Below are 23222 nucleotides of genomic sequence, written 5' to 3' on the forward strand. Positions count from 1 at the left end.
TCTTAAACTGCCCTTAAGGAAAGGTATAAGTCAATATTATTTCAGGCAGGACAAAAGGTAGAGTGTGTTCATAGAATAATAATGGTAGAAGCACAGACAGGCTGCCTTATTGCCTGAGATGACTTTGTTGCAGCAAGGCAGGATTAGCATTCAATCAAATCATTAACTTCTTGTTTTTGAAGGTGGTCTCTGTGCCCGTGTGCTCTTGTGTGGGTACCTCCCTCACCTGCCCAGTCCCACAGCTGGTGGCCACGCTGGCCAGTCGAGCTGTGCAGGTCCTGTGTCCCTGACAGGAGCTGGGGCTGAGCTGCCAAGCCCTTGCTGAGTACCCGAATGCTGGGGAGGCTCTGCTGTGGGGTGGCCTGGCTGCAGCTACCCCTTGTTACAGACAAGCTCTGCACAGGTTTGTTACCACAGCCTGGAACAGGAGTTAAATGCACTGCTTAGTGTGTGGCAACGAGGTAAAAGACTGAAAGATTCTCAAACTTGCCATAAATTGTGTCTCAAAGTCCTGCCTCTTGAATTTTACATTCAAGAGCTGTAAAGTAAAGACAGAAGGAGAAATTTCAGTATGGATAGCTCTGCTAATTGAACTAATAACACCTTCTAGGGAAGATGACAGATAAAAGCACAACAGGATTGGATTTCTGCTGGCTCCTAGAACAAAATTCAAAGAGCAGATTTTTTTTCTGGGAAGTATATTCATTCCTGTCTTTGTGTTTTCCCATTCTTTGTTCTGTACTTAAAATAGTAATGCCAGGAGATGTAGGAAAAAGAGAGATTGTGATAGAAATCCTGGACTGCTTTTCAGAGAGTGCTAATCAGCAATCAGGTTTCAAGCAGATCAGTCAGTAGTTTCAAATATTTCCAACATGAGGTATGTGTGTGTGTTCCTAAATGTTTGGTGGTCGCATGAAGGAAGATCTTGAGAGTTTCTCCAGATAAATAGAGAAAGTAAAAATATAAATCCTGTAAACCAGAAGTGGTTTAGCCATTGGAGCTATCACAACTGCCTTGATGGTGATGGGTGGGGACTCCCCCAGGGCAGGAGTGGGAATGGAGCTGCAGGAAGGGTGAGCAAACTCCCCAGCAGGTGCATCTTGGCATTTTCCTGTGAGGGCAGAGCCCTGATTGTTTCTGTGATGGGACACTTTACATGATGATCTGCATGCACAGAGCTGCCTCTGAGCTGTCTCTCTGCCTGCCTGCCATTATTCCAGATTAATTGCTGCTCTTTCCTAAATGCTCTGGCTTGGTGTACTGAGCCAGTGCTGGCATTACAGGAAAAGCAAGGGGCTGGTGGGTTTCTTATCACTGCGTTGGTCCCTTACAGCATGAGAGGTGCTCTTGCTCCTCCCTTTTGAATTTTCCAAGGACAAGCATTTGTGGTGTCAGGGCTGCTTTATGGGTCTCCGTGGTCTGGCCAGAGAGACCTCCTGGGATGGCAGGAGCGCTGGCCTCGGAGCAGGCACGGCCGCAGTGCTGCAGGACAAACTCCAGGAGCAGGCACACACGCAGGGCATGAGCTCGGGCACAGCTGGCAGTGGGAGAAGGGAAGTGGGATTGCTGCAGGCAGACAAGATCTGGAGGGTCCCAAAGACACATGAGTGGGGAAGTCACAGTTTTTTGTGTTGAAAGCAAGGCAGGAAGAAAGGGCAACTTTGCAAGGACACGGTGGTGGGAAGGGAGGCAGGATTTGTTTTCAAATCAGAAGATTTGTGTTTTGTATTCAGAGAGCTGTGTTGTTCTTGTTTAGGATTTTGTGTTCTATTTAAATAGCTTTGGGGACTGAAGCCTTTGTCTGCTCGTGGCATGGTCTCCCTGAAGGCTGCTCCCCGCCGTGGGTGCCCTCCGGCTGGCTCCAAGGCTGCCTGCCAGGCTGCCGTGTCCTCTCCCTGGCTTCCCAGCTCCTCACCTGCATCCCCAGTGGAGTTTGTTCCTAATCTGGCACCAGCAAAACCATTACTAGAGCTTGCCATGCCCCTTACACTCAGTCCTTACCATTATGAGATGAGGATCTATGGATGCACCCAGGCTGCTGCAATTTCCCAAGTGGACAGTGGGTCCTGGTCTTTTCTTCAGGAAACCCAAGCAATTTCCTGCCTGGGTTTGTTACTGTCAGTGCCCAGCATTTCTAGGGAAACCATCAGTTATTTGAATGTCCTAAGAAATAATTTTAGCCCTGAAATGTTTTTATTTATGTTCATTTTCTTTGACTTAGCTGGACCAGATAATGTGCACATCTAACTGTTTCCTTCTTAGAGCTAAATGGGGAGTTGCTAGAGATTGAGAGAGAATAAATATTCATGTAACTCTTAACTAAAGATTTCAGTAGTTATTGCAACCAAAAATATGCTTTTCTTGTATCTTATGTAACTTCTTACGCATTTCTTTTGTTACTGTGACAGGATTCACAAATTCGTGTTACTCCACAAACCATGTACATCAACGGACTGCTTCCTGGTGGGTGCTTCCCTGCCCCTGGTTGGTCCTGTCACTGCACACAGCTGCCTGTGAGGATGCTGTGACACCAGAACTGACCTCAGGCCCTGCTCTTCCAGGGCCTGCTCAGTCCTGCAGAGCAGGAGTGGTATTGGGTTTGGAGGCAGCTGAGACACAGACTGCGTTTGGAGCATTGGAAGAGGCCGTGTCAGTGCTGGGTGGTAAGTGTCCTGAGAAATCAGGTGTTTCAAAGCAGCTTTGGGTCCTCTTTCTGTCCTCGGCTCTTCAAGTTCTTGTTGTGACTTACTGAGGTCTATTATTCGTGCACTTCACAGGGTTGCTATGGAATTTATTAGGCTGAGTTGTGAATGCAGGGAGCAGTTGCTTTCAAAAGAGAAAGAAATATGGTTTGCAGGGCTGCCTATAGATTTAAGATATGCAAATTCTGTTTCTTGGAACCTTTAAAAAAATGATTTTTTTGCCCACATTTCCTCTCTGTACTTTGAGTTTGGAGAATTTTGCTTTCTAATTATTTCTTTTGGGGAGGGTTATGTGAAAATAACAAGAAGAGAGAAACTCATGTCTGACAACTCTCCCAGATTCCTCTTCAGTGTATGCAAGAGGCACCTCCTAAAAGCAGCAGCATCCTCCACATGTGTAAATTAACTTTTCAGTAACGCAGGAAGACTTTGAATTGTTTTGGGGAGGGATTTATTCAAATATACAAAAACAAGTAGAAGTTTGCTCTTTGAGGTATATTACGGTGAGCAGAAGGGACAGCAGAAGCTTACCTGGAGCAGGATCCATGAACCTTGCAGGGATTTTAGGCAGGTCAGATTTCAGAGAACCAGACAGAGCAGCAAGGTCATGTTTGGGGCTTACATGTGGACATCTTGGTTCCCGTCTTTGAAACTGGGAATGTAGGAAGCTGCTGCCAGAATCTGGGAAGTCCTGGATCAGTAAAGTGCCTAGCAGGGAGCAAGACACCTGTGAAGGTGGGAGGTGGAGGAAGTGCTCACTGGGAAATAAGGTCAGGCTTGGTTTTTTACATAACAACCCAGCAACACAAGTTCATGGTTTCTGATTGTAGAAGATCTCTTTACTAATTTGATCTGTGTGATGGGACAAGAAATAAGCCAGGGCTGGGGTAGTTTTAGGTTTAGTTTTACCAAGGAAGACTTAGTTACAGAACTGGAAAGACTGGAAAAGGAAAATGGGTGGAAAAGCAATATTTCTAGATTGCTTAGCTAAAGCATAGTCTTAGTGCAGTTGGGTAACAGTTACAGATGGAATTTGATACATGAAAAGAAACACAGTTCTGGATGATGACCAAGCAATGTTCTTCAGAGTCTCATAAAAGCAAAGTAAAAATAGGATTGTTAGAAAAGAACTTGATCTCAAAAATATTGGAAAGTATTTTTCTACAGAACACCTTAAGGAAAGTGAAAAAGGAAGCTACCCAGGGACTAGCTGTGTTGAGGTCTTTCTGCAAACAGATAGTAAAGTTATCACTTCTTAACTAGAGGAACTTTGTAAATTCCTTGGGGATAGTTTTCACCTGTATCCGAAGGAGGAAGCCAAGTCCAAGACATTGAAATATCATAATGCAAAAAGGCAAGCTGAAAGATAGCAACAGATAAACCAGAAATCCAATAGATCCTCATACTATGTCTTGATGAATTCTAAATGTGAAAGATTAATCTTTTAATGTGCCCCTGGGTACATTCAGCCATCCCTGGATCTGCTTACCAAGGCTGCGACATTTTCCAAATGACCTCTCTACTTCTTGTAATCTTAAATCCTGTTCAAAAGCATGTTATTGTTATGTCTGAATATTAAATTTTAAGCAAGGTAATGGATTACCTTTTGAAGAGCTGCATGATCACTCTCACTTTATCTGTGCTAGTTAAACCTTGATTTTTGCCTTGGCTGGATTAGTTTCAAACTGACAAAACAGCTCTTGCTTGAGCTGGAGGAGGATCTCAGTCCTGCAAGCAATGCAAAGTCACAGCCAGCTGGAAGATGTCTCAGCTTCAGTGTCAGTGTTGCAGGTGCTTTATATTCCTTTATTTCACACTTCTTTCCAAGTCAACCCAAAAGCTTACACCTTCACAAAGTAATGCTGTAATGAGGTATTTCTGGTTCTGAGCATTATAAATGTGTCAGCTTTCCAGCCTGGGCAGTAGCTGTAACTCTCTTTTGTAAATGTGGGCATGGAAGCACGAGGGGACACAAGGGCTGCCTGGTGCCCACATTGTCATCAGCAGTGCGAGCAAGAACAGGGCCCAGCACTCCTGGTCCGGGGTCTGGTGTGAGCTCCTGGAGCCACTCACGGAGGGGCAATTAGTGGTGGATTCATTTGGAAAACCCAGCCAAGAAGCAAAATTAAAACAAAATTATGCTATTTCCTGGCAACTAGCAAACCTAAATTAAGCCGGCCAATTCCTGATAAAATCACAGCAGGGAAAGCAGAACAAGCAAACCAGAACTCTGTTTTGCAGTTAGATCCTGTGCTATTTTTAAGTCATCCTGACAGCTTGTTAAATGCCAGTCTGGAGAGCAGCTCGAAGTACTGGCTCTCACTTCAGACATGTTCCACGGGGGGCTGTGCCCTGAGAAGATGACTTGCAGCAGAGTGCCCTTTCCATATGGGAGTCAGACCCTGCAGCAGCCCGGGACTCAGGCTCTGTGTGTGTCTTTAAACCTTTGCTGTTAGTTCTCCATATGGTCTCACCACTGTTACACGCTCAGATTGTGCTGCATAATATTCAGTGACACATTTTGATGTTTCCAGACCTGTGTGCTCTCTGTAGAACACACTTTGCAATAAATACAAGTTACACAGGCACCCTGAGAGGTCTTGGCTGGCCCTCTAAGGGACTGTTGGGCATCCTCGTGGCCAGCCATTGCCAGTGCTCCAGTTGAAGTGGTAAGAGAATGAATTTTCTGAATATCCAAATATATTTACAATTCTGGGAAAAGGAAAAAAAAAAAGGTTGAAGCAGTTGTCCTAACTTCTTGGGAGGGATGTGGTATTCACACCTCCTAAGCTGCTATCACACTTAGGTGCTTGTGTTAGGAGGAGGAGTTACCAGTCTGCCAGTGGAAGATAGCACAGCCTGTCTCTTCTCTCCATCCATGGGTGCATTGCACTGTCTGTAAAACTTTTTGTGACAGACTTTGAATAAGCTGGAAATGTCAATGGCAGAGCTGGATTGAGAATGCAGAAGACCATTTACAAAGGATCATAGGAAAGGAGTGTTTCCATTTTCCTCTATGAGGCTTTGTGGTGTTGCTGCCTCTCATTTTCTATTAGTGATGTGTTCTGCAGAGTGAAGCAAAGCTTTCTTGTACTTAATTCAGAGTAGCATCCCTGATGCCTTGTAAATCTGGTAAGAATTGAGCACAGGAGCACAGACTCCCAAGCATGATAATTCTGCAGATTTCTTTTTCATATTGAAAATTTTTTAGTATCAGAAGTTACATTTGGATAACAGAATCCTATCACCATATTTTAATATGGTGTAAGTGAAACCACATAGTAACTAATTTCTTTTTGAATACAGAATTCTTTTGTTAAATCTAAATCTCTTCCTAGTCCTACTTTAGGCAGTATTTTAAGGGCTGGAGTTTGGTTTAGTCCCATGGGAGTTCCATTACAGACCTCTGAGCATTTCCCTCGATTGCTAAAGTTGATGTCTATTTATGGTGCCATTTATTAGCATCCAAGTACATGTTGTTATTATGTTGTTTTTAACATCCTGAAGCTGTACAGCTGAAGGTTTCATTTAACACACTTGAGTGCACAGTAGGCAGTACAGGATAGGATAATGGAACTCCATCTTTCTAGTTTTATTGGCCTAATCATCTTTATCTCTTTATTAGTTTACCAAAACCTTCCTTCCCTCCCAGCCTAATGCACAGAATGAGTTACCTTTACTTTAGTGTCAGTGAGTGTGAGGTGTTTGGGTTTTTTTTAATGAAATCTTTGTATTTTGGGAAGTTCATTTTCCTTATCAAATCCCATCATTTATGACTCACTAACTCCTGATGACAATGTGTTGAAGTGGATCCTTTCCCATTACGAGGTACCTACATGCTTAACCAAAACTCAGACCTGAATCAGATTTTTATCTTCTTTGCTATAGCTCTTAACTTCTGTTCCATACCCCCAGACTGCTTTCAATTTCCACTTAGAGCATCTTATATCCTTGCTGTTACATCCTATATCCCTTGCATAGGTATAACCACAGAGAAGGGGTTGGCATCAAAGAAATAAAACAATTTCATACATTCCTACATTGAAAGGCAGTTTATCTACATGTCAGATTAAAGTTTCTTTCTCCAAAATGCATTACCCCAGGGTAGGAGGGTTCAGAGACCCACCAACAGCTGGTACCTTGCTCCCTCTTTAGAGGAAACATCACCTTTTTCCAGTTATATGTTTGCAAGAGGCACTAACATGACATTATTCTACTCCTTTTTGAAATCCTGAAATGTTGTGTTAGAGAGACACTGCTACTGTGTTAGAAATGCATCCAGTAATAATAGCTCAATATTTTTACAGGTGTCTGTGAATAGGTGTCATATTCGTGGCTTCATTATTTTCTTATTTCTTCCATTACAGCTCTGTTGTTTTCTCAGAACAGTTCCAGGGGCTTTAGGAGCTGTGTTTTGAGAAAAAGACTTCACTGAGGTTTTGCAGTGCTGAGCCTAAATTGGTCCTTTCCTGGAGTCACCTATCAGTGTCACAGGAGTGCATTTCTTGGAGCCTCATGTCCTGGCTGACCACTAAAAAGAGCTTCCAAAGTGCACACATTGCCAGGGGAGTTTTCACATTTACCCTTGCACACACATTTGGGAGTAGATTCCCAAGAGGTTGCATCGAGATCTTTTTAAGTACTCAGATATGAGTGTGCTTTGCATAGTAATTATATACAGATGTAATTGCTGAAGTGTTGAAAATATGAGATGATTCAGTTAATTCATGGTAAGTGCAATAGCAGACCCTGCTGTATTTCAGACCCACCTCCCTGCAAAATGGATTTTTTTATTTAACAAAAAGTCATATTTATGCACAACTCTATTTGTGCTTGTGGAGTAAAAGCAGGAGAAACACTCAAATGGGACAAGTTAACATCTTATTCATTACAGTTACAGTGAACAGCGGGGAAAAGTCGATACCAGCATTGGTATTGTCCAGTGTGACAAATGGTACTGTGAGCTCCTGCAACACACTTGCTGTAAAATGACTTTTTGAAGCAGGTAATAAAAAAAGAATCTGTTCACAGAATTCAGTATTTGTACAGAAGTTCTTTGTTTCTTTTTGAAGGCAAAACTTCAGTTTCACCGAATTTTTTCTGCTGGTGTTTGTGAGGCTGTCAGGACCAAAACAACCCCTAGACAAAAAAAGACTGTCTGGCCCTGAAACTTGATCCCTTGATTCATCTTAAACTGCGATTTCTGTTTTGTTCCCACTGCCTTTATCAATCTCTCTCAGCAGCACTGTGTAAGGTGTTGGGAACCACGGCCACACCAAGACATGGCTCTGAAATGAGCTCTTTGAGTAGCAGAAGAGATTTTGTGCTTCTGGAGAATGACTGGAGAGAAACAGAGCCTGGGGCATCCCTCTCCTTGAGGGGAGGTTTTGCAGACCTGTGGTCTGTGCAGAGTTTTATTTATCTTCCTAGGTAGTATTAAAATACCCCTTAAAAGCAATGCATTTAGTAACTTAGGATTCAGTGGAAAACACTGAATTATTATGATTTTATAGTATGTTTCTGTTTTCAAATGTAATGTAAATGCCAAGAAATGATATTTTGAGATTGTTCTAAATTCTGAAAATATGAGATTCTACTCCAAAAATGCTTTAAAGTACTGAAGACTTTAACCTATGAACTTGCACAACTATTTTGCAAGGCGTTTCTGATTTCTCAGTGTCATCTGTGCAGGCCAGCTTGAGTTGAAAGAGGGAAGGACACCTGGGTAACTGTAAAGGTGTATGTTATACACAGCTGTGTGGGGTAACTGCAGCTACACTGACCACAGTGATGGTGTTTTATAAATCACTTTCCTAACGTCCCAATGTTCCTGGCAGTTTAGTACCAATAGTGAGGGAAAAGATACAAAAGGATGCCCAAAGTTATGTTGGAGTTCTTTTGGTGTGAAATAATACAGAACTGCAACTGCCATGCTTTCATTCAAGTCTCACCTCTCTTGTGACCTTTTGGTTGAGGGTAGAAAATCTTATGCAAAGCTTTGTATTTTGTTGTGTTTTAGTCACATCCTGTTCCTCTTGGTCAGGTTCAAATGCAGCCTCACAGCTTTAAACTTACCCAAGCAGGTCTTCCAGGTCTGGAGTTTGAATCCCATCAGCTGTGGGACAGGAGTCCTAAAGAAACCCAGAGACCTCACAGGGAGCTCTGGTGGTTCCCCTCCATCCTGAGCCCCCACTTGGAGGCTTTGTGTCCTGGCCGTAGGTCGTGGTGCGTTTCAGAGATGTGGCACAGGGTCCTGGGTAGGAGTGGCCCATCAAGGGCTCTGGGCTCTTAGCTGATGACCAGTTTTGGCCAGACATTGCTGGAAGTTGTTACAGGGCAGGGGGATAAATGGTGCTTCCTTTTGTGCTCAGTTCTCATCACGATGTTTGTATGAAATTTCGCCTTTCTGTGAAGCAGCTGCTCAGCATCATCCACATGGAAATGAGGGGATCTCCTCACCTGTCTCATTGTGTTAGCTGCAGTTAAATACTTCTTGCAAAGCCCTGGATGAATTTCATGACTAATAGTATATAGTGAAGAAAAAGTCATTAAAACCTTCCCAAAATATAGGAAGTGTCACCTGTGTGCACTGTGTTTTTTCCAGCTTGGCCTCTTATGTAAAACAGTGGCAAAATGTCAGCTGGAAGTAAATCTCTGTGCTCAGGCCTGTCACACAAGCAGAGACATCTCAAGCGTGAGCGGTTGCTTCAAGCACTGCTTTCATTGGGAGTCTTGAAACTTTCCTTTAAACCTTGGAGTGACTCAGCCGCACTGTCCCTGTCCAAATCCAAGCTGGCTGGATGCCAGGGAGACCAAACCTTCTCAGTACTGAATTACAATTCTTTTAGCTAAAAAACTGATACTGTTTACATCTATAAGTCATTAGCTTTTATTGAACAGAGGCATCAGAAGAACATGATCAGTTACTGTACCCCGTGGAAAAGATGGGTGTATAATATCCCCATTCCAGGATTTGATCTTTTTCCTGCAAGCAGAAATAGTCTCAGAAGGGAAACTGTTGCCTTGAGAATTCACAGCAGCCAAGGTTCAAAGAGGTAAAGGCAAGTTTGTTGCAGGACAGATTTTTTCCTTTTCTTTGAAAAACACAGAACTCATTTATTGGTCACACTGTACCAGAGATATACACAGGGGCAATTGGATATTTGCTTGGCTGCTTTTCTTGTTTCTAGTGGAAATACAAAATGAAAACTATAAACCATTAATCCTCAGTTTAGTTTTGCAAAGTATTGAGCAGCATTTAAAAACAATTAGTTTGCTTCACAGCAGAAGTCGTTAGAGGAGAGGGATTTAGCAGCTGCTTCAGCTCGGGATTTGTACAGGAGAAGGCATATTGGTTATATGGTAGGAGTTACAAACCAGGTAAAATTATTTACTTAGGCCTTCTATTTAAAGCTCAGCTAGAGCGTGGCTCCTCCTCAAAACAAACACAATGTTCTGGGGATAACCAGCCCCTCTTGGCTGCTAGGAGATGCTTGAATCCCAGTTCTGCCAGTGTGCTGCTGGCACCCAAACACCTTAATGCTCCCTCCATTTCTGGAATGCTCCAGTGTGGAACAAAGACAGTGAAATCACTGTTAGGTCAAGGGAGAGAGAAGTAATGTTGCTGAAATTTCCAGGGTTTTTAAAGAATGAGCGAAGTCATTGGCTCTTTCAGCATTTAAAGGTGTGTTTTTTTCAAAGTTATCAACATTTCTTTAATGTTGAGCTTCCAGAGACTTTCTTCCCTTTGGGACATTGATTTGGTCTTCATGCTGAAGAGCCCTTATCAAGCCAGCAGTAGGGTCCTGCTCAGTGGAACTGTGTTCCTGTGGGATCAGGCACGCTCGTGGCCTCCCCTGCACATTACAGACTTCCTGCGGGATAAAATGCAGCTTATGATGCCCATGGTTTTGGCCAATGTATCAGAAGAGTCCAAGGCCTTGATGTGTCCAACAGCTCACCAGTCTCTGGCCTCAGCTGCCTCCATTCACCCCCAGTGCTCACAAGAAAGATGTAAAGCCAAATAAAGATATGTAATAAATGGGACCTGACTAATTTATTCACTCAATAAAACATCAATAGCCTAAAGTTAACTGAGCAAAAACAGACTCACACTAAAATGCTAAATTAATACCTCCCTGCAGCACAGAATCCATTGCTTGAGTGCATTTTGCAGAAGTTGAAAAAAGTGACATTGTATAAACGTGTTTTAAAGATTATTAGAAAGGGCACTCCTTGTAAGTCAGTTTTCCATTATTTTTAGCATTATATTTAGAATATTTTAAAATAAATTGTATTGGCAGCTCCTGAACTGCACTGCTAGCCGCAGCTATCTATAAAGATGTTAAAACCCAAGAGTTTTGATCCCTTTTTTCACCAGCTAACCAACAGTTGGAAATTTTTCGCCATCTGATATTTATTACCTCCTTCTCTCTCCTGTGTTGTTTCTACCTTTCAGCCCTAACTCACAGCAGCTCTGTGACAGTGCTGCATTTTGTCTGGCTCCAGCACCTGCAGGTCTGAAATGTCCTGGTGCTCCCCATCTCCCTGGCACGGGATGGAGAGCAAACACAGGACAGGGCACCTCCCAGCAAGCCTGACCAGCTTCCACAGCCCCCTGACCCGTCACAGAGAGTTCTGTGCGTGAAGAGAGCACAGGATTCAATTTATGTTCTGATAGTAGGACTTCAGTTTAAATGGTTTGCATCTAGACTCTGTCCCCCTCTTTGCTCTGAGTAGTGCCACACTCTGCAGGCAGCCCTGTGGTGTCCCAGAGAAGCTGGGGGCTGGTTGTGACTTCCTTGCACTCCTCCAAGGAAGAGTTACCCTGCTCTTTATGTGATAATGCCTGTTGCCAGTGAGGCTCTTGGGAGCTTGTCCTTTATCTCTGTAGGATGGTTAGACCCCCTTATCAGCAATGCTTGTCACCCTGAGCTGGCTTTCTGTGGCAAAAGTTGCTGCTGCAGATCCCAGAATGCCTATTCAAAGGGCAGGCAATGTTGTCTGTACCTCTTGATGGCCTGAAAAATGAGGGGATCTCAAATAATTGCTAAAAATAGGGAAGGTTAGAAATTAGATAACTTGGAAGTAAAGTGAATTTTAAAATGCGAATGTTCGATGGGCAATACAGCAGAGAAGGGAATGACAAAACTACCCCCATCCCTGAGCCTGAGGTAATTCTGAGCTAACTGTGATGCCTGTGCCTGCAGATCTCTGCTGTGTGGCCTTTGCAAGCTGATGAATGGCTCTTTGTAGCCTTGTACTATTTTTATTGCTTGCAACATTTGTTTTAGCCACAACAGGGAAGCATCCCTCTAAAAGGAAAATGCTGACACGTGTGAAGGAAACCCACAATCCATAACATCATTTAGCAGAGAGAGATTTTTATGTTGTTTTCTAGCCTCCATCTCTGTAATGCATCTCAGTGATGGATGATGTTGTGAAGGATCCTGCCCAGCTCCTGGTGCCCTGCAATCCACAAGGGGTGCAGCTGGAGTGGGATTGCATTCACCTGCAGTAGCAGAGTGGCTCCCCTGGGCTGTTCCTTCCCAGCACCACTGTTCAGTCCCGACTCCTGCCTGCATGAGGGCGGAGGCAGGGAAAGTAGGAAAACTGATGTCTTCCTGTGTGTGGTGGATCCTCTTACAGGATATGGGTGTTAAACACGCTCCTGACGTGTGAACCTTGGATTTCAATATAATAATTCTTGTCTGGACTAATTCTTTAAGCTTCGTGTAAATTTTACTTATAAATTATAAATATTTCTACAATATACCAGGTAATTTAATACTCCCTAGAAATGAAGCCATTAATCCAATCTCCATCAGACATTTTTGTGCTTTTTCCTATAATAATGCACAAGAAAGCTCTCCTAAAAGCCAACAAAATACTACATTGTCCTTTTTCAAATCTCTCCTTGACTTTTGCCACTAGTGCAGTGCCAATAAAATACTCAGCAACAGCTTGGCAGCTACTCTTCTCTAACCACTGCTTGTTGCATTAGTCACAATTATCTCTCTTTATATCCTCCTGCTGTTACTCCTACTCTTGTGGCCTTTTCCAGTTGTGCAAATACATATACATGCTCTTGAATTCATTAATAGGATGAATAATCACTTTGGAGTCTTTGGAACAACCTACCTCCTTCAAGATAAGGATGTGAACAAGTGTTCAATCACAGCTTTAAATTGTAAAGTCTTTGGAGCAGGAATTGGTTTCTGGTAGGTCTGTATAATACATTTTGCACTAGAGGACCACAACTGGACTTCTGTTCTACTGTGAATAAAATGCAAAGGTTCAGAGGTTTAATGCTCTTTATAATACAGCCAGGTAAATATGAAGTTGGTACTTTTGAAACCACTAATTAATCACAGCCAAATAATTGCCAGCTAAGACAGAGTGGTAACCCCTGAAGAAGTAATCAGGAATTAAAGCCAGCTAGGGTGGTGGTGTTTAATAAAAATTACAGAGTGGTCCCTCTGCACTTGGTGGCACAAATCCCGTTCCTTGGGAGGAGCCAGTGCTCTGGAAGGGAGCCACCAGCCTGGTTCCTTCTTGCCTGCAGAGGTGTGCTCGGAGGGCAGTGAGCTCTTTGTCTGCAGGGTCCCCAGGATCTCTGGACAAGTCAGACTCACTAAGCTGGGTGTTCTTGCCAGAGGGGCCACTGCCAGCTCCTTTGGCAGCCTGCTGCAAGCACGCTGGCACGGGAGAGCGGAGGCTGCTGTTGCACAGCCCCCACTAAGAGGAGTTGTTCTCTGCATTCTTAGCTTTCCCCAGTGTTTCATGGATGGTTTTTCCCTGTTTCTCCTTCCCTGCAGCCCAAGTAGTGGTGGTGGCCCCTGCTTGCACACAGCTCTGGTGATGTCTTGCTGGGGTGTGTAAGTGAATTCCTCACAGGAATTGCCCGTACAGATTGCCTTGGGAGATGAGCAGGGGTAGGTGACAACTCACAGGCAGTTACTCCCTCGCTCCTGATGTATGATTTTGCTCCCTGCAATTGTATTCCTGCCAGGAGTAGTGGCAATGCCACATCCTCAGCCTCACCATTGTCCTTGGTGTCTGTGACCCATAAAGGGACCTCACAGATCAGTGACTGGCTGTCAGGGTTTAAGGACAGTGCTTCCATACGAAAGCCTGGTATTGCCAAATCTCTCTGGGGTTAAATCTAAGTTCACACAGTCAGTGGAAGACTCTCATTGATTTTAGTGGGCTTTGGATTCTTAGCCATATAGTTACAAGGCAGTAAGTGCCTGGAAAGACAGGCTTTAAAATACCAAGGTGTTGGAATTGAGCTGCAAATGGAAGATGTGTCTTCAGGTGAACTTCTGCTGAGCAGAGGGAACCGGGGTCAGCAGTGGGAGTGTACACGTTGCTTCACACCAGGAGTGTTTGAATCAGCCCTCACAACATTCTGGTGAGCAGCTAAATGCCCTCACATTAGTGGAAATCCAGATACTTTCTTCCCAATGATGATTTAGTGCATGAAAAAAAATGAGGTGTAGGAAAGTTTTGGATTTCAGCCCACAGGGGGGAAGTGAATGATCACGGTACTTGAGCCATCTTTCACTGTGCTGTCATCATCTATTGGAAGGTTGGAGGTTGTAAGCAGCAGCTGTCCAGAGAGACAAATCAGTTGAAAAAAATTATGTCTTACAGGTTTCCAGATACTGACCCTGGGAAGATAATCAATTATAAAATCAATGTAATACATGGAACTTGGGATCTCATTCTGAGCATGCTGGGCTTTGAAAGATTCTGGCTGTGTTGAGAAATAGGAATGCTGCAGGAGTCATCCTCCTGTCTTTATAAAAGATGATTTTATAAACTGAAACAATCCTAATTCACACATGCCAGCACGTTGTCCTCCTCTGAGCACACTGACTGCAGGGTTTCAGTGTTCCCCTCGTACACTGCTTTTAACACATGTTGTGAAACAGGTGCAGAAGTTGTGATACTGCATCGGATGGAGCAGGTTTAGGGACTGGATACAGGATCCAGGTGTGTTTAATGCAGAAATCTTGATTGCAGTAAAGTCAAGGCAAAACTCCCATTGACTTTGGAGGGGCTGTGTGTTCTTCCTACCTTCTCTTTTGGAGTTATCTAGTTTTCCTACCTGGACTTTTAAATATGGTACTTGATTCCTAAAGCAGTCTTTCTTACCCTTTAAAGTGTGTAACAATTGTACCAGCACAATGGCCTCTTCCCATATGTGCCTATTAAGTATTTCCTGATCAGAGTGTTATGCCTGCTCTAGGAGAGAAGAAAGACACATTTAGTGGCCCACAGCTAAAAACAAAGCTGGTGGCAGATTTGGGAAGTGAGCCAAGACACTCAGTGCTGACCACGGGGCTGCCCTTCCTGAGTTGCTGTTTTGTTTGTCTTTCTGTGCTTTTTTTATTTTCAAAAATGGCAGAGACAGGATTATAAATGTAATTAAAAGTCCTTAGGATTTGTGTCCCTCACTATCTGGAGCACTTTTCTAAAAGCAAGGTCTCTACGAGAAAGTAGCTAATGGAAATTTTATGTCTGTTTTCAGGTATCTGCCTAAAAACACTTTAATGTTTTATGTTCGGGAATACAATGCAACTGCACTACAAAAATCAATATTCTTAAATATTCCATTTGAGAACCCCAAAACAGAATATCTAATATCTATTAGGTTTCTCTGAAATCTTTTCTACTGAGTTCACAAATGGCATGAAAAGGATGCCATTGCTAGAGAGCAAATGAATTCTGTTTCTGGGAAGGTAATTTACAGCTTCACATGAAAAGGATTGTGCATGGCATCTGCTGAATTTTGCTGCCCATTTTCCCCAAATACAGAGAGCAGCTCGAGGTTGCTTTTCTTTAGGGATAGTTTTTGACCCTGGACAGCTCAGCAAAATAGTAAGGTTTGTAATTTGGCTATTAGTATGTTATTAATTAAATAATATAGCTAGAAGCAGAAAAGACTAAATGTGAGGTACAAGATGCAATAAGTAAAATGAATTGTTACTCTTCTGGAGCTCTGTGTGAGTTCAGTTCAGATGCTGGCTGTATCTGCACCTCAGTCAGTGTGTGCTGCAGAGGGGAGGGTTGTGTGTGACAGCTCCACGCTTCCAGCAGTGCTGGGATACTGTTGACATTCGTGCCACGCTCCCGCTCTGTGCCACAGGATAAATTCTTTCCATTGGTGGTGTTGGCATTTTGCTCATCAAAGCCACAGATCCTGGACTATGATCTTTTTCTCCAGATGTGGGAGAGTTTCTTCAGTCTGAGTCTTCCGCTGGCAGCTCTGCAGTAGTCGCTTCTGGGGAGTGCAGAAGTGTGGGGGGATTTCTGGTGCTGCCCAGCTGAAATGGGGTGGGATTCCCAGGGCAGAACCCCAGATCTGTGGGCTGGGCTGAGTGCATAAATGGGAGTGAGTTTTCTGGTGTTCTGTGCCCATTCACAGAAACCAACTCTGCATAAACTAGGGAGCATGAATTTGTTGAGCTTCATAGCTTTTTTGCCTGTCTTATTTGTTTATAAATCCTGATTTCTGTCACAGAGAGGGAGCACTTCACCAGCCATTCTAAGCCAATATATGGGCCCACTGTGAATGCTGTGACTTGCTCAATGCTTTAAAGACATGCTGAGCTTTGTAAAGAAAACATTAATAAAAAAGAGCTTATAAGGGGCATAAAGTTCAAACATACTGTGCTTTCTTGTTTATAACAAGATTTGTGTTCTTATTTTTGAATGCATTTTATTAAAACTTTCATCAACTTATTAAAAGTTCCACAATTTTATTCTCTCCTTTCAATTACTTAATCTCAAGCACTATTATAACCCATCTCCAAGAAATGATGTATCATGAAGCCCTTCCTTGACGATGTGAGGTGTTTGGAAGCAGGTAATGGCTGTAGGTTTCTCTGCCACCTGGCAGCTCTCCCAGGATGTGCTGCCAGAGGAAGGCTGATGGAGCTACATGATCATCAATGCACATTTCACTCATTTGGGGCCATATGAAACCTTTCGTGTTCCGTGCAAATTTCATGCCAGGGTGCTGCTTGCTCCAGAAGGTAAGAGACAGACTCTGCTCTTGCTCTTTAGCAGTTTCCAGAAATTTAAGACAAATTTCATTTAACTTGAGATCCATATGTTCATCATAGTGTGATCAATGATAAGTAGTTTTGAGTCATGACTGGTGTTTTGAACATATGACATTCCTCATTGAATTCTTTTGGACACTCTTATTCCAGGCAATGGAGCAGTTTTGATTCAAGGTGAACTACATCAGTCACCGAAATTAGGTGGTTCTTGGTAGAGGAAGAAATTCCTTCTTCTTCCCCTAGAAGTCAGCAGTGTATGCCAGAATGTATTTTTACAATATTGGTTTTATAAGAACAGTTTCTCACTTTTACTCATTTGAGAATTGAATTAGTTTTTGCTGCTGCTTCACTGACTTCACAGAACATTTCCCCACAATCATTTAACATGCTATTAAATTCTAGAGTATGTTGTCTGAACATCTGATAATTTGATTTTGAATGATGTTTGTGTCATTACAAAGTATTTTAGTCAGCAACAACAGTGTTGGTAATATGAAGTGATGCTTTTAACAATGAGCTCAAAAGGAGAGGCAGAAGCCCTGGTGTAAAGCTGGCAGCAGCCAGAATGGATGACTCCTGAAGCCATTATCTTCCAACAGCTTCTGAGGTTCAATGCACTTAAACTTGCTGCTTTTGCATTTTCATCAGCTTCTTCATTTCCTTCCATTTAGTCAAACCTGTGCAAAATTGGATTTCATAAAGCTATTTTTAAACAGTTTGGAGCTTCCAATCTACAAAACATGAAGTACTCTGAGGATTGCACTTCTCTCTAAATATCTTTATGTTGCATGTTGTTATTCAGGGGCTATCAAAGCCAGAGAAGACCTAACAGATTATTAACTGTGGCCAGCTATTGATTCTCCAGTTCTGGGCCTTGTTGCACAGTGCAGCCCATTGCACTGGAAATGAATCCTGTTGAAGCTGTGCCAGTTTGAAAGTACCAAGCATGAGAGAATATTTGGTGTGTCCAAGTACCACATTTGACAGAGAAGTTACCTTGGCTTAAGCAATTGGTCATGTGGAGGATTTGGACCAAAGGGAAGAAAAAGGAAAATCCTGGTTGCTCAACAGTGCAGATTTATCTTTTTTGCCCATAAACATCCATGTTAAGGCAAAATGTGTCTGTGTTTTGCTCCAGCCTGAAGGGATGGGAACAGGGAGTAGCTGGTGCCTCTTCCAGCATTTGGTCTTCAGGCCCAGGATCACTCCCTGGCACTCTTCCTTAGCAGGGCAAGCAGCTAATAGAGACTGTATTATTTGCTTTGCTTGCTCTTGGGGTTCTGGGGTTGGCCTGATTGTTTTTCTGGGGATGGGAGAAGTGATACGCCGTGATTAGTACAAAACCTCTTAATCTGCTGCTTATTGGGGTTTATGTATTTTTGGTTTCTCCCTAAAAGTCTTGTCCTAGAGAATTCTCCTGCGGCTTGTGAATGTTTTGCTTTGTGAACATTTAATCCAGCGTGGGCTTCAGCAGTAATTAGTAACATGGATATTTATGGAGACATTCTAACCTGCTTTGTTCATGAATATTCCACCATGGTGGAAATTTCACACCCAATAAATCACTAATGAAAATGTCTTTTCCCAGCTGCATTTACCTGATGTGCTGTTAATCTTGCTGTACCCACTGGAGGCAGAATTACTGTCAGATTTGCAACACAGAAAGGAATTGATTTTTAATTAGTGACCCCAATAGTGTAGGTTAAAAATTATTTTTTAAATGGTGATTTAATGGCCCTTTTCATATAATGGCATCAGCTTCATTGCCTCTACTGATGTTTTCTAGGCTGCCATTCGAGCAGATGCTTTGAAGGACAGCGTAACAACCATTGGGATCAAAGGGATCCAGGAGAGCAGTGGTGTGGGGAAGGTGGCTCTGAAAGCACGAAGTGTCAGAGAAACCCCATGAAACCCAGTACCCTGTGTATTGACAAATCTCACAAGCCAGAAGTGTCAGTCTGCTTGCATTTGGTCTCTTCCCAAAGTGGTCCTGAACTGGGCCATCCAACTCTTGGATGACATTTCATGAAGGAAATCATTACAAGATAAATCATTGTGTTTGGAAAGATCATAAATTATTTTGCCTGATTGATGAGCTTTACCCATTTTCCCAAAGTAATTTACATCATCCAGCATTCCTGTGGTCAGACATCTCAAATTTAAGGGAAAGCAGAATGGCACAGCACAAAGAGAGTGTGGCTTCCCTGAGATTGTCACTGCAGGTTAATTGACTAAATGAATAATGTTAATAAAATACTAGAATAGGAAGGTCACTATTAAAAATTATCAGGGAAAGGATATGAATTGTGCCATAGGAGGGAGCTGTAGCATTCTCCTTTCCTGAAAGTCAGGCTGCATTTTATTATCCTGCATATTGCTGACTGCAGGTGCTCACAATAAAAAAAAAATTATTAAGCACTGGTCAGTGTCAGTGAAGCTGTCAGCTCATTAAATTCTATCAAAATCTGGATTTGCAGAAATCAAACCCTGCTTCTGAACTTGCAGGTCTGTGTGCCCCTGTGTAAATGCTACAGTGAGACCTCTGCAGAGAGGCTGTGACTGGGGAACAACACCACCTTGGGATTTTCACCTGGATTCTGAATGCTGCAGAAGTAAGGCTTGTCTGCATCTGTGTTGATTAAGCTCTTGATAAGGCCATATGTTTCTCATGTGTCTACTGCTGTGACTTTTCCTTCAGGAAGGATAACCCAGACTATCTGTGGGCTAAATTTTGAGGTCTCTTTGCCTTGATTGTTGAACACACAAGTTGAGGAAATATCCAATATGTCTGAAATAAGGCCTTTTTTTATAACTGTTGCTAAAACATGAATTTTGAACCACTCGGAGTCCACCAAAATCAAACCCAGTTTTTCTATCCACATTGCTAGGTTTTGGAGCAAATCTTAATTCCTGAATTTAGAGCACTTACTGTCTTTCATGACTAACAACTCCATCATGTTGGAGACCATGGAGCTGTGGCATGACTGAACACTCCTCTCCCAGACTGCAGGCTCTTTTATATTTTATAGAGGCTCATAACCGTGGCATTATTCACTGCCTTGAGATAACTCCTCTCTCTGAGGTGCTTTGTCTGAATCAACACTCCTGCAGGTACTGACTCTCACACGAGTTGTCCTTGCCTTCAGCAGAAACACGGGGCCCTCTGCATTGAGAAGGGAAGGCAAGAGTCTCTTTGAGAAACAGATTAACCATAAGTTACTGCTGATGTCTTGAACTGGGTGTAGGGTGGGGGCTGTGAGCTCTCTCAGAGGGAATGCACCATGTAAGAAAAGCAGCCTACTCTCTACATCAAATCATGCCACAGGGAGTTGTAGGGTAACATAAAAATGATACAATGCCTCTTTGAGGGCTTGTTCATTTGTATTCTGTCTTAATGTGCGTTTGCACCGTGGCTTGGTGTTTGCAAAAGCAGTGCTGATTCGGGACTATGTGCTTTCCACATCCCCATGCTCCCATGCTGGTGGGACAAACCCACCAGGTCCTTCCTGCTTCCCACAACTTTGAAGGGCACCCCTGCTGTACCTCTGCTTTTAGCCCACGTTTTTTTTAACTGGAGTTAACTATTCTGTGTTGGTGCAGTTTGCCAGCAGATTTGTTCCCCCTGTGCTGATGAGAGAGCTCCGAGCAGCCTGTCTGTGAACTCACCTGAGCAGGCCCTGCAGGGCAAGTGGAGTCTGCAGGAATGGATCCCCAGGCTCATATTGTCAAACGCTTTGACAAAATGGCAGATGAAATTCATTGTTGATAAATGTGCAGTGATGCACATGGGAGGAAAAACACACTCGGTGATGGTCTCTGAACTAGCTATTAACTCCAAGATCTCTTTCCTGAGTGGTTTTATATGACTATCCATTATATTGTCAATTCAGCAGCAAAGCAAAACAAAACAAACCAAAGCCCCACTAGAATGGGAGTAATTACTAGGAAAAGGCTGGAGAATAAAACGGAAAGCATTGCTGTGCAGCTGTATAAATCTGTTGTGTGCCCACATTTTAAACACTTTATCCAGTTTTTATATCCTACAGACCTCCCCCTCCCATTTCAGAAAGGGATGATACAGCTGGGAACGAGCCACCTTCAGGTAAGATGGTCACATGTAAGATTTACATCAACCAAAAGGAGGTGCTTCTTCACAGAGCTGTTCTGAGCTGTGAATCTGCCATTTATCGTCGTGGAGATGGAAGGAGCAGGTAGGTAAATTCTCAGAGCAATGAATTGGTGGAAGAAATCTGTGTGTGCTGCCTCTGGCTCTGCAAGGATCTGAGCTGCTGCTCGGCCCCGAGGTACAGCAGGGAGCCCTGCCTGTATGTGATATATCAGGCACTCTACCCTTGGCACAGGAACCTGGACCTTTGAATGATCCCATATGACTTGTTTTTTGTCTCTGTCAAGCCTAAATCCTTGCTGGACTCCTGAGCAGTGTGGGACAGCTTATCAGCAGGCATTCCTAGAAAGAAGTCTCAGTAATGTCATTCACCCAGGTTTAAGGAGACTGCGTAGCCTGACATCTGTCAGATGCCCTCAGAGCTCAGTACAGGAGCTCATTCTCCAAATATGTCTGCTTTTTAAAAGTTATGAACACAGGGGGCTTGGAGCCCAGCGTAATTCGAAGTTTCAGGAAGATATGAATGGTTCCAAGACAAGTATTTGCAAAGACTGCTCCTCTGGAAGCAAGATGGCTTGCTGCTTCACCTTTCCAAGCTGTGAGCTCTCAGCAGTTACTGCTGGAGCATTAATTTTTTACTGTGAAAGGCAGTGTCTCATCTTTCATTAATAAATTTTCTCAGGAGAAGAGGCGATGGCATTTAACTGTCAGGACAAACAAGGAAAGCCTTGTGGAAGCTGAAGATTCTGCATGTTCACCACCAAAGACACTGCAAGGGCAACTGAGCTCTCAGATCCCTGCAAAGGTGCAGTCAAATTCAAAAGATCTTTCCCTGAAGGTCTGAACCTTTTCAGAGAACAAAACCAAGCCAACAACCAGAGCACTCTGCTTGTGAAGGTTCCTCTGGGATCCCCAGCTGGCCTGGCTCTGCGCTGAAACTTCCAGAAGGAAACAAAACAGACACATCACCTTGTTTGAACTGAAATTGTTGCCTCTCATCTTCAAACTTTCTACTCTAAAGCCACAGAAAAAAGCTTCTGTGAACCTGAAGACCTCTGTCCTCCAAGTCCTGCTCACTTCATAGCTGGGTCTGAGTATGATGGGCTGGGAAATACCCTTGGCCAGGTCATGCTGTCTCCCTGGCTGGGAGACATCTGCATTTGATCCAGAGGGAACCTGGTCCAGGTGCTGGGACTGGGGGATGTGGGAGGTCTGTCTGACGCTGCACATTGCCATGGCTGATGCTCTTCATGTGGGAGAACAGTCAGTCACAGAAAGAGAAGGACTGATCCTAAAATACAGCTTTGCAAATAAAAAGCCTTGAGACACCTGTTTAAGTCTTGGTTATATCACAAGCTAATACAGATATCCTAGACAGAAATCAGATTTTCTGTCTGCTGAGTTAATGAATTTATTTTTAAAACAATGTTACTCTTTCAAAAGGGCAGAAGGACACTGTTTTTAAAAGCTATCTTGTATACTAAGAAAAAAACCAAACCAAACCAGACCTTGAAAATAAACTCATTGCCAAAGTCAATAATGAACTAGAGGTAAAAGGGTTCTTAGCTTGTACACAAGAGGGACTTTCCCACACAGCTGTGCAAGGACTTCTTTGAAAAAATGCAGAGTTTTATTCTTAACTGAGAACTTGGGTGACAGCAATAGGAAGAAAAGATGACAGTGGCACCACTGCGCGAGGGGCTGAGAACAGCACACAGATTATAATGAATTATTCCAAGATACTTTTCTTCACACCTCATTGCAGACAGATCTCTGAAAGTTCAGTGGAACAGCCAGTCTCAGCCAGTACTGAGAGAAAAGCAAAATCTTCAGAAAAACAATCTGAGGTTTAAAACTGACATCACGGGGTATTTACCCCTACTTCAACACAGGTGATTCACTGTGCTGCTGCTTGGTTTGTAGGTCCTTACACTGCCCAGAGGAGCTGTGGCTGCCCCAGCCTGGAAGTGTTCAGGGCTGGACAGGGCTTGGAGCAGCCTGGGATAGCGGGAGGTGTCCCTGCCCACAGGATGACCTTTAAGGTCCCTTCCAACCCAAACCATGCCATGATCCATGATTTTCTACCCTCCTATCTAAATTAGTACCTGTCTGGAAGCCACAGTTTTTTCATCTCAGCTTGTGCCCTCTTCTACAGCCAGTCCCACCTTGACTCCAGAGACACACACCTTTGTCCAGGAGGGCAAATCCTCCATCCCTGCCCGCAGGATGGCTGCTGCAGCATTTTGCTGTTTTTGTAGAGGAAGGTGTTACCTTAAATGTGATCTGGTTTTCTCAGGCATTGACCAGTTTTATTCTATGCCT

General features: G+C 43.3%; 1 long non-coding RNA gene across 2 annotated transcripts in view; it reads left to right on the forward strand.

The window, feature by feature from the left end:
- Window positions 1–2405: 2405 nt before the first annotated feature.
- The window catches only part of LOC109143620, a 63142-nt gene continuing 42325 nt past the window's right edge, over window positions 2406–23222 (forward strand). The window contains exons 1-2 of one of the 2 annotated variants that reach the window (XR_002043921.3): window positions 2406–2463; window positions 2562–2663. This is a non-coding gene — a long non-coding RNA (uncharacterized LOC109143620). Of the gene's footprint in view, window positions 2664–23222 lie in introns of both variants that reach the window. The other variant, XR_002043920.3, reaches the window with a different exon arrangement.

Source organism: Corvus cornix, chromosome 14 (assembly GCF_000738735.6).
Source record: "Corvus cornix cornix isolate S_Up_H32 chromosome 14, ASM73873v5, whole genome shotgun sequence".
NCBI classification, from domain to species: domain Eukaryota; kingdom Metazoa; phylum Chordata; class Aves; order Passeriformes; family Corvidae; genus Corvus; species Corvus cornix.